We start from the raw sequence: 12,876 nt of genomic DNA, 5'->3' as shown, positions 1-12,876 counted from the left end.
TGCTCGATGCCTCATGGTGTTAAGGTGATCATTTTGAGTAAATGAGTAAGTTGTTTTCTAAGTTCCAGTTGCATCAATTGAGTTTCGTATAGAATTTAACTCGACAGTCATTTTAAAGTGTTAATGTGACGTTATGTGATGCAGCAATATCTTGTGTGAAATACAGGTATCTGTCTGGTAGTTGACTTTATCCAGAGAGGTGAATTAGGCCAAGTTCACATTTCAAGCAGGAAGGAACAAGTACAGTTAGAAGTGATGTCTTGTCTAATAATACAATATTAGTAATATTGTATAGTAATTATGTAAGTTTCTAGCTATATTGTTGTAAAACAGAAGTACATGTAACTGGTTGCATTGGTATGTAACTTTGATACATGTTATAAGCTATTTTTGAATCCAGGTACTTTGAATCTAGGTACATGTAATCTTAGTTAGACTTCAATGTAACTTCATAAACAGGATAGGTTAAGAAGTAAAGTAGGTTGTTTAGTTAAAAATCAAAAATCTTAGTAAATAAGGGGGATGTGATGTATAAATAGCACAATATTTAGAGCAGGCCCAGACTCCTTTAATTAGGGCACGGGTTGTGTAGACCCTGTGCATCCGGGGATCTTCCGAGAAGGAGCGACGCGCTCAGCTTGTTCATGTGGTGGAGATTGTCATTTCGAATAATAAAGTGATATTCTACGATAAACCAGGACTTGCCTCTATTGAATGAAATGGAACCAGGAAAACATAACAGGAGACGCATTCTCCCACACCGAAGCTCACAAGAGGGAGCTTGATAACTTCCGAGTTTTGCTTCGACTAAGAGGTGGTACGTATATCTACTAATCTAGACTGCGTGTATCTGTTTGTATGTAGCCTTTGACCAACTGGTGCCTGTATAAGTTACATACATGTATTTCATAAAAGTTGTCTAACTGAATTAACTGATAATTAAATTTAGTTCATTATTCAGTATTTGAAATTGATGTGATGACATTATTTCTATTCTGTTTCATATTTAGTGACTGGTCAGGAAGTCCTGGATGAAAAGAAAAAGGAAAAGTCAAAGAATGCAGATCGCCAAAAGAAAATAAGTGCAGCGATTACAGATAAATACCGTAAGATTTGTTGAAGATTCTTGTCTTAGTACATCTGTTTCCTTTTCATTGTCTCTTTCAATGACAATGTGTTGGTATGAACGTCAGATAATCAACGGAACTTTATAAGATTAGTCAAATAAATGATCCCTGCCCACTGGCTGGGCTTGAAAACAGAACATTCATTTTCACAACAACTACTGTGGCTGCCCTTTCCAAGGCTAGCGCTGCCACTCGCCATTGTCGCCAAAACTAAACTCAAACCTGATTGGCTAAAAACTTATGCAACTTGGCTCAAATTTTTGAAATGCATTTACTGTTGAGACACACATCAAAGTAGGAAAAAATCCTGGTAAATTACCCATTTGGCTAAACTAATGAAAAATGCTGAGCTGCCCTTGCTTCCAACGACAAATGGCCCCGCTGCAAGAGTGGCGTGTTCAAAAGCCGATATGTCATGTAAAAGACAAACAAACAAAAGTACCATTCTTCTTTAGTGAATGATTTTTAAAGAGACATTTGTCTGACCAACTGTTTCTTATGAATCAATTATTTGCTTATAAAAGCTTCCTTTTTCCCTTACTCAAGGTGCCTTCTGTGGGAATCCAAAAGCCCAACTCCCAAGAAAGAGGCTGTCCCAAGGAACTCTGCTGGTGCGAGGTCTGCCATCCGACTTGGAGGCAAAGTTGGTGACTGGTGTCCAGAGTGCTGGTACACATGACCTGCTTCGTCTGGAATCTTTGATCGACCAGGTGGAGTTCTATGTACCAAGGTTTGTACTGCTTCTTGACAATGCAACTTCTTCCAGTTTCTACTCCTGAGGCTGGGATACTAAAGGATCACATTTTCAATTGCCACTGCTCACGTGGTCGCTTTTCAGAAATATATTTGTCAACTTAATTCAGCCTGAAAACATGACATGTTACATTGCTATGTAAAGTAAAACAAATTTTGATGGTATCTAATGAATGCTGCTTGCTGAAGATAAATCTCGTTTCCACACAAACTACTTTCAGCTTTATTTCGTAAATGATGGCCCACTTCACTTTGGCATTTCACCTGTAGGGTGTGTCGGCTGAAGGGTTGTTCTGCTTGCTTTGCGATGCTATTTTTGATTCTTATTTAAAAATTATTTTTGCAGTTAGTCAGTTGGGACGCAAGATGTTGTGGATGTAAATGCCAATATTCCTACAGGTAAATATTCTGTTTTGTTTCATTGGCGCTATTTGTTACATGTTGAACATCAATGAACAGAAGTTTTTGTAAAATCTGTACAAACCATCAGTATTTTTGTTTTGATTGAAATTCTCTGCTGTCAGATTAATCAGTTATCTGTATAAAAAAAAACTATGCCAAATTACAGCATTTAAGTCGAAAGAAAGTTATCATGCTCATGAAGAAATATCCCATCTTACAATGACAAGCCAATTTATTTTTGGCCACTGTTCAGATGTTAGTGTTGGTTTGTTTTTAATCTGTCCTAATCATTTGGAATTGGTGGTATCGAAATATCACATTAGCTATTCTAGCTGTGTGTCCTCCTGAAGCCTGGGCCTCAAAATAATTCTCAACTATCATATTTCAGGCAATGTTCAACAAGATGGCTTGGTTATTTCCAGTTACCTTGAAACTGCGAAAGACAGCTCTGGTAAGTAGTCATTATGAGCATGATAAAATGCATTTTGCTTTTCAGTGGCATAGTGTGCATTGTGAAAGGATATTGGGCAACTTTGTATTATAGTGCCCCAAATAATGCAAGTATTTCTAACATCCATGCTGCTGTATTCAACCATATCTGTTTGGTCAGTAACTGTGATTATCATATTGACCATTGGCATTATGAAATACAATTTCATTGTTTATGACAGACATTCGAGTAACAGTTGTGGATAAAAGCTTTTTCGACTAAAAAAATCCATCTTTGCAAGGAAATGTATAAGTTCTCTTACCAATTTTTCAGAAATCCTCAGTGATTTGTTAGCGGGTGATTTGGGCTCCATACTTGAGGAAACAGGGGAGGATATCACGTCTGATGCTACCATTCAAGATAATAACGGTTAGCAAGATTAGTGTTCATTATTTATTTTCATCTTCATGATTGGCCCCAGGACCTAGTTGTTAAGTCCTTACTTAACTAGTCATTCGACATGGCATTTCCGAAGAAGACTCATATGAAATGCTTCAAAATGGCGGTTGAAAGGTCTTCAACTGTCCTGCCAACAACAAGTAGGAGTACTGGGCCCGGTTGTTCAAAAGTACAAAATTCACTTTACATGTATCCCTAATGGTTACGTTTTAACTTAAAAGTATCCCAAAAGACGTTATCTCTTTCAGTTAATCGCATTAAAATTTTCACGTAATGACTTAACGACACCGTTAAAGCTAACGTGGTTTTGAACAACCCAGCCCTGGTCTGGTTGTTTAACACGGAAGAAGAGGTTTTTGCTGTCTTTGGAGTAAAAAATGTTTTTTGACTTATTTTTCAGATTCACCACCTCTTCAACATGTATCTGCTTTGGCTGATCTGTCGAGTGGAGGCTACTTGAACTTAGCGGAATAGAGAAGTCCAAAGCCAGTGCAAAAAGTTGTCCGAAGAGAGGCGTCAGAAGGAATGCTGGTGAGTGCACAAATCAATTCAATGATTGTCAGACACTTCATAGATTTTTATTGTGGCCCAAAGGCCTGGCATTGCTTAAAAGGTAATACTTTAACATGTACTAAGGCTTTGACACAAGATTTCATCATCAGTGAATATTGCAGCAGTGTTTTAATCTTTGCCATTATTGTTAAGTTTCAATTTGAAATCCATGTACGGTGAATTGCAGTACATGTAGTAAAATTTGGATGGCAAGAGGCAGTTTTAATGTGCATTATGTAGAGTTGATTCCATAACTGGACAGAGTTCTAGCTTTTAAACTTTTGTGTTGTGTGTACATAAAAGTTCTGCAAAAATTTTTCCAGCGTCTGGTTCTAGCCATGGGATGAGCGAACAACAAGTAGCTGAAACAGATGAGACGACCAAGTTGGGAAAAGGCAAGAAAAGAAGGAAAGTTGGTATGTAGAAATAGCACTCAAAAGTCAAACGTTTTCAATGGAAACCAAACATTGCACACCCTGATGTTGACGCCGCACAGGCTTTGAAAATAAATACCCTTTTCCTTGGCTGCCTGTAACTTGTAAGCATACAAATGTATGAAAGGATGTTGTACAGTCAGTCTTGGAAAGATCTTTCTTGGCAACATGTACCGGAAGGCATTTGAATTGATTTCCTTCATGTCTCACCACCGAAACACTACATGTATGTCAGTACTATTACATGTAGTAGTGTTACTAATGGTGCAACGTTTTGAATGATGAAAGTGTTTCATGCTCCTTGGTAAAATTATTCTTAACACATTTTCTAGCCTCTGCTGGAAAGGCCAAGGCAGGGAACCGTGGAGAAAAGAAGAAGAAAACAGGTAAGTAAATATGCATTCACTCTGTCTAGTATTTACTTTTTGAAAGAACCTGGCCAACACTTTCAGATTTACCCATAATGTGCTATCGAGGTTTCAATTAGTGTTCAGTAATTACCTCTTTTTGGCCTGTAGGGCCTAAAGTGACATCCTCTTAAGATTTATTGCAACCATCAGTCATTAACTTTCAACAGTGAGATCTGAATGAAGGCACTGTGATTAATTTGTGGTGCCCCCTCGACTTTGAAGCAGACAAGTTAGACGTCTCCAAGTTGTGATAATCCTAGTGTAACTGGTAGGATTAAGGGCAGCTATCATTTGGAGACAAGGAGCTGAAGTAAACAAGAGGCCCAAGGGCCTGGCGCTCAGCTGGATGACCTAATAACATAGGACTGAGGGTATACTATAAAGTAGTAAATATCGGCTTTGTACTACTGTTTGAAGGTCAAGAGAACACGTTATACCACTAAAATTTCCAATGCAGAGCTGCCAGCTGGATGAAATATGATTGAACTAATCAGCCATGGTATGTAAATATTACAGGAGGCAACGGAAGATATCCCTAGTTCAGTATGTTGTATCAGTAGCTTTACAGAAAAAAAGTGTCAGAGAGGATGAGACTTCTCCATGGACAACTGTGGTATGTCCAGGCTGGGTTGTACAGCACAAGGATACAAAATGCTGTCTGTAAGTGTAATTGAGAGGTATCCTGATTTAACAGAGGTCAAAATAAATAGAAATTACCAGTTTGGGACTAGCACCACTTTCTTTTTTTTTTAATAAGGTAGAGATTACAGGAGTCAACAAAATTAATTTTATTGAGAGAAATTGACCTGTTCTGCAGGTGATTGGAATTTACAATACAAAGGGTCGTTTTTCATGACATTGTGCTCTACTGCGTATTCCTAGTCATAGTGAGTCGATCTGGAACCAATCTATCCTTGGCGCAGACAGGTTCAAATTGGCTATATCTTGAATAGATCGAATTGCGATGAAAATCTAATGCAATAAAGGAGCAATATCGAAGAGACAAATTAATCAAACCAATTGTCCACAGACTCGGACCCTGAAATGGCACGATGTATGCGTGCATATAAAAGTATATCAATTGGTCCCATAGAGATGATGAGGCAATGTCAATATGCCTTGTTCCTTAGTCAGCAACATGCCCCTTTTTATACGGAGAAGAAGGAGAACCCAGATAGGCCTTCACATGTCGGCTTCCAAATGGCTTGAACCAACTGTACTATCACTACTATAACTTTAAAATGCGTGCTCCTCCTAGTCCTACATGTAGCAATGTCTCAGCCAAAAAGGCAAAGTGAGCAGCTCCTTGGTAAGGCCATGTCAGGTTCCGCGCACCTCTTCAGATACATCAAGTATTAAAAGCTGTGGTGAGCTGAGCACATAAAAGACCATGGTCACCTTAATTTGAAAATCCCTTCAAAATCAAGTGCTACCTCTGACTAAAACAGCACAATAGACCACCAATTTGATCCAGCTCCTAACTGCGGGAAAACCCAAGTCCAGCAACCAAAAGTACCAAAAATACATTTTTGTTTACATTTGAGCTGCACACATGCGTTTGTTTACAATTTCATTTCCCGCGAAATCTCGAAAATCAGGTGACCTGCAATCGTGGATTGAAAATAACATTATCCTCGGTTCAGCAGGTCAGCAGGTATACCGGCTGTTCCAATCATCCCCCTACAGCCAGCTGTTCAAAAGGTAATGTTATTCACCCCACAGGGAGTGCAAGTAATTGATTAAGCCCCTGCATAACTTAACAGCAATGGCTTGGCTTCTGTGAGTGGTAAGGAGAACTGACAGTTTTTTTATGGGAGTAACATTATTGTGTTGCTTAAAACGTCTACTTTTTACTCGTGTAAGAATCGTAGTACTAATAATAACTTTCAACTTATTTTCCAGTTATGATAACACAACACGCATCTTCATGATCATGATCTTTCTCAAACTAACTGAATGACCTAATCGCCTTGGACGCACAACCTAGTAACCACATATCAATCCGCCCCGACGATTGACACATCCATTCGATTCGATAACCCTCGATAAAGTTTGATAAATAAACTAGAACTGAGATTTCACAGGAGCACCTGTGAATTCATGACTCCAGGGTTGTTTTGAGGGCGATATTGTAAGAGTTGGTCTTGAGTATGGGGACGTGAAGGTCTGGTGAGGCACCTGGGGAGAGAAGACTAGTTGTTTATACCTCCATGATGGGATCTGACACGGACACTACTATTGATCTCATTATATGAATACCATTTAATTACAAAAAAGTGAAAACAGATCATATCATATTCCTTGGCATAAATTAAAATAGGAGTGCGGGAACAAGGTTTTTTAGCAGGAGGAAAGCGAGAACATTTTGCGCCGTCGTATTCCGATTTGGCTGGTTAGTGGTGAATCTGCTTTTAATTTTGCAAATTAACATATTCGTTTTTCTAGTTCTAACAGATGGGCAGAGCGGACTTCAGTATGGCTTTTCAGCCGGAAGATCACCATCAATGGCCTCTCTTCTTGTGACTGAAGCCATCGCCGAAACCAAGGAAAAGAAACAGGACCTGCTGATCTGCTCACTTGATGCTCGCAAAGCCTTTGATGTTGTGTCCCACTCTCGCCTCAAACTCAAGATGTTTGGTACACCAATGAAGAAATCTCTGTGGTGTCTGATTGACGATCTGTATGACTCCAGTACAGAGGTTGTGAGATGGTGCGGTGAAGACAGCAGGGAATATGCAGTCCGACAAGGAGTGAAGCAAGGTGCAGTCATGTCTCCGACACTTTACAAGTTGTATGCCAACGATTTGGCATCATCCCTCACTAAAGCAGGGCTGGGACTGCATATAGGCCCTACATACATCGGATCCCCTGGCTGCGCCGATGACCTACTCCTTCTCACATCAAGTCCCATGGAACTTCAAGCAATGATGTCAGTCAGCAACGACCACTCAAACACCAATCTTTATGAACTACATCCAGTGAAATCAGTAGTATGTCCACACCACCAGTCGCAAGCAAGCTCAAGTAAAGCTCAGGAATGGCACCTGGGGGGCAAACCAGCTACTATAGCGGGGGATTTTGTACATCTTGGGCTAAACTGGCAAAAGGGAAAGACGTCCCCTGATATTTCACCGAGGATTACCCTGGCAAGACGGACAGCATATGCCCTGATGGGTGTGGGTTTTCACAGCTATAATGGTCTAGACCCTTCCGCATCAATGAAAATCTATGACACCTTCGTCATCCCAAGACTTCTGCATGGTCTGGAAGCCACCATCTTGTCGGCAGCTCAAGTGTCCCAACTCGATCTCTTTCACCGAAAGGCACTAAGACTAATCCAGAGTCTACCGGAAAGCACAGCTAAGTCGGCCATCTACCTGCTGCTTGGAACAATACCAATCGAGGCAACAATTCACGCACGTCAACTCTCCCTGTTTGGAGCCATCACAAGACTCGACAGAAATAATCCCCTATGGCAAGTCGCGCAAAGACAACTGTCTCTTAAATCAGATACCTCGAAGTGCTGGTTTAACAAGATATGTAAAAGAGCCGAAAAGTATGGCATCAACATCCACCAGGCACTTCAACACCCCTGGAAGAAATGCCACTGGAAGGATAACACCATCATGTTGATTAAGGACTCGTGGACCAACGCCTTAGTTTCTGAAGCTCAAGCCAGAAAGACCCTCCAATGGATGATCCTCGACCAGGTATGGATAGGTCGCCCCCACCCTCTGTGGCAAGCTTGTAAAGGAAAGCAGTATCTAGTTACAGAGGCAACTACAAGAGCGAGACTCCTGGTTGGTAGATTTGGCCTACGACAGGACAGAGTACGCTTCAACAAGCAAGAGGTTGATCCCCAATGCCCATTATGTCGCTTGGAAGAGGAAGATGCCCCACACTTTCTAGTCACATGCCCATCTCTTGAGAAGGATCGAGGGAATCTGATCTCGGCACTATGCAGTCTATACCAAGGAGACGGACTACCCCCTCCTCAGACGAAGACAGAGTTGTGCGATGCGATTTTGAACGGCTGGGGATACAGGATGGATGTACCCTCACCAAAAGGCAGTGCACTGAAAATGACTGCATCACACTGCTTTTGACTGAAACCCCCACTGCATATGACTGTCTTAGGCATATCATTTTTTCTTAATGTTTTAAAACCACTGATTTTGACTGAAAGACCACTGCAAAGCACTGCCACTTGCATATCATTATGAACGACGTATTTCAAAAACACTGCCTATGACTGAAAGACCACTGATTTCCACTTCTCCAACTCTGATCGAAACCCGTGGCATTTTCAACATGACTGAAAACCACTGCTTATGACTGGTGAGATTAAGACTTGATGGCAGTGTAAAGCAGTGGTAATTGCAGTCAAATTCAGTGTTAAATATCACCCATAATGCAACCTGAGACAGGAAGCTAGTAAGTTTGAATTTGATAGTCAAACATTCAAGAAATCATGGTACCTCTTCATATTTCTCGATATTTACCCGAATTTCAATATGAGAAGAGGGGAGTTTTAGTCAGTTTGAATCGGAACACATAAGGAGCCAAATGAATGCAAAAAGGGTAATCTCGACAGACACTGAAGTTGTATTTTCAGCAAATCAAGAAGGCTGTATAGGCCCTATAGGTGTTGTAATGCATGCATACACTGCAAGATATCTGCATGTATCTTCATGCATCTACTGTAGGCCCTATAGGTGTTAATTGTAATGTATGCATACACTGCAAATTATCTGCATGGGAGCTCAATACACATCAATCAGTAGATCATTATTCTACAGGCTGCGTGCAGTTACTTTATTTGGACGTCAATTTGATCTAGCTTCAATCCCTGACATCACTGACAGTAGCTATGTGCCATGTGTCGTTTCAATTGTCTAGTAACCCCATCTGACCACTGTCATTATGACAAAGTTTGCAATGACGTAGGTCAAGGACGTGAATTTGTCATCTTTTTACTGTGTCACGTCATCATACAATGGCGATGTCCTCTATTTGTGCAGATGACGTCATCACTGCCATATTGGACGCAAACACATCGTCTAAAATAGGACAGCAAAAGTAACAGTTCGCTAGAAGTTTTTGCTTTTTCGAACAATTTCTTTGGTTGTCATCAGCACAGGGGGGTCACGTCCCCCAATCCCTTTCTCGGCATCCGTGCCTGCATGCCATTAAATAAATTATTCATATTAACACTGAAAATGACTGCTCCCTCCAAGAGGTTTTGGAAATGGCAGTCAAAACTAGTATTGGGCAATTCGCCTAACAGCAAATTGCAGACCATATCCCTGGTGAAAGTATTTTGTCATGTTGAGAAATTAGGTTTGCACCAGGATATAACCAGATAAATCAGAGGCAAATAACCCTGAATAACCAGCTGAATTGGGTTGTGACAGTAGGTGCATCATAAATACTAGAATTAGCGATGGTTCTGGGACTGCAACAACTCAGCATATGGATGGTCAGAATCCAGCAGACAACAAGCAAATGTAATCTGAATCTCAACATCTTTCGTATCTTTTGATGAGTTTTCTGGTCGAGTGAGGGAAACCAGTTGGCCATCTGATATGGCTGGTGGGGATGAAAGCTCCCAATGTTGGGACGACCAATAATACATTGCGTCTCCACAGTATTTATATTATAATACCTCCCTCCATGCACACATGGTTCTGCTGCCAATTTTTTCTTCAAATGATCTAGGTGTCAATCATGCACTTGTGGGTACTGGCACCACGTAGGTAACTTCTGATCTGATCTTAAAGGTCATATATCAAGGTTTGAAAACATGCTTGATACTCATGAAATATGTTGAGGGTTAAAAAAACAAGATCCCAGACATTAAAAAAATTCTAATAATAAAGTCATTATTTAGTTATTTCAATTTTCAATTTGAAACTATTTGAATTTCCCACCACACACAACTTTAGATTAGTTCCACATGTGGCCGCTAGGGATTTTTTGATGACGTAGGTCAGGTCAGTCAGAACAAAGCAAGATGGCTTCCGCATACAGTTCAGAGAGTGAGAGCAGTGAATTTGAGGATGTTTTGGTCGATACAGAAGGATATTTAAACGTTGAGCCATACATGTTCGAGCCATTGATATCACTAGATCATAATGAGAGTGATCATTCGGACGAAAGTGATGAGGTGGGGTTGGTCAAATCGAATACAGATGGAACAGCTGTTTTTAACAAGTGGCATTTAATATTCAGTTGGATGCAGATATCCGGCTTCATGTGATAATCCGTATCGATAAAGTGATCACTGCAAAGTTTGGCCGAAGGCCCAGGCTTCCAACACTCCAAACGTTTGCACTTCCGAATCCACAGCTTCCTCCTCTCTCGTTCAACTGGCTTTGGAAATTCATGAAAATGGGTCCCATCCGTCATTCGATTGTTCTTTGTGCTAGCCTTGAGTTGACACAATTCGGAGCCACACAATACACCATAGTGAATGAAACACATTACTTCCAGGTGTGCATAATTAATTAAGGCCCTCCTGCTTTTATGATTGCATGACATGTACAGATGACCTGATCTACATCACAACTTTTGCTGAACCCGCCGCCTGGCTCTAACAAGCCAGTTGCTAGCCTGATCAGGTAATCAAGTTGTCAAACACATAATTGGCTATATCTTCAAAATGGATGGAGCTAATTGCATTTGGTTTTCTGTATTGTATAAAGTGTTAGGTACACTTTTGAAATCGTCTTACAGCAGAAAATGGCAAAAAACCTTGATATATGACCTTTTAGTGGCAGGTTTTTGGTGCTTTGTCCTGGTGCTCATTTTTAAGATGACAAAACACTATCACCAGGGATATGGTCTGCAATTGCTGTTAGGAAAGTCACAACCTGGGGACAAAAAATAAATGTGATTTAGACTTCGCATTCCTTTGAAGTGTAGGTTGCAACATCCCAGGCCATTGATGCATGCATGGTCACAACATAGGGGCAACCGGGAATCATGGCAAGGATTTTTACAACCATTCTTTTGAGGTGTAGATTGTGATGTGAGGGAAGTGTCTTGATCTCTACATAAAATTCCTTCGACATGGTGCAACAAACCAGTCCAGTAGATATATACATGGTCAAAGCATACGGCATCGAGACAACCAGTATGCAAGGTTACGGCCAGGCCCAAGGGGTATGACCGATCAGCACTAAGAGTAAAAACGTAAAATGCAATAATATCTTTTTAAACTAACTGCCACAGTAGGTTTATTTATTCAGTCTTTTTGAAGTAAAAGTATTACAGTGAAAAGAACGAAATACGGCTGGAATATTATACTGGTTTGTCTTCGGACGGCAAATTCAGCACTGCACCGATGTCAAGGTTAAGACGGTTATACGACTTTGCCTCATCAGCTCCTCGTGGTCAAGGCTCCTATATCCGTGACTGATGCGGTCGCAGAACAGAACAGATGCTGGTCATCCCCGTCACTGCGTCAGGCTGTAAAACAGAGCGAGGAAATATTTTAACTTCACCAGAAGTTTTATCATTCATTATTCAGACCAACAGACACTGACTACCTGCTAATAGTCTATGAATTTCATTGTCATAATTCAGAACAAACACTTATCACCTTTGCTGACAATATTTTCAGAAGGTGTGTACATTCGTGTGTCCATTTACACTGCACGTGTATACGTGCTTTACTGTACATTTCTACAGGAGTGAGCAGGATGTACAGAAAAACGATCTCCAAAACTGTTGCTTTCAGCACTCGCGACACGTTAAGCGAGGTTTTAGCAATTATTTTCAGTGAAGGTATATCTCATGTGTAGAGTCTGGGTGATTTTGAGACAATTTAGGTGTTTAAGGCGCACAGTTTGATGAAACTTGCCCGAATTCGTAATTTTTTTGATGAATGTATATCCGCCATTGCGGGGATCTGGAAACTTTCGGATGACAAGTTTGCCTCAAAAGATGGACGTGCTCCCTATAATCACCCAAACTAACAGCGAATATATATTCTTAAGATCCTTTTCTTGACCTCTGATGAGTTAATTTTGTCTGATGCAGTGTTTCAACACAAATTTGAGGGCGATTACAATCACGAACAAGAGGCCCAAGGGCCTGGCGCTCAGCTGAGTTAATATCATTAATATCTTCCCGGTGTTTAGTTCATTATGCATGAAAATGGCATGCTCCATGGTATTTGATATCCTTTTGCGTTCACTACGGTACCAATGTTTTTGGTTGACATAATTATGCCACTGTTGGAACATTCTCATGGTTTATGGTATGCACCTGTTGATGGGCCATATGAATAAAAACTAGCATAAGCT

Source organism: Lineus longissimus, chromosome 7, assembly GCF_910592395.1.
Source record: "Lineus longissimus chromosome 7, tnLinLong1.2, whole genome shotgun sequence".
Classification (NCBI taxonomy): domain Eukaryota; kingdom Metazoa; phylum Nemertea; class Pilidiophora; order Heteronemertea; family Lineidae; genus Lineus; species Lineus longissimus.
This window is presented reverse-complemented; position numbering follows the sequence as displayed.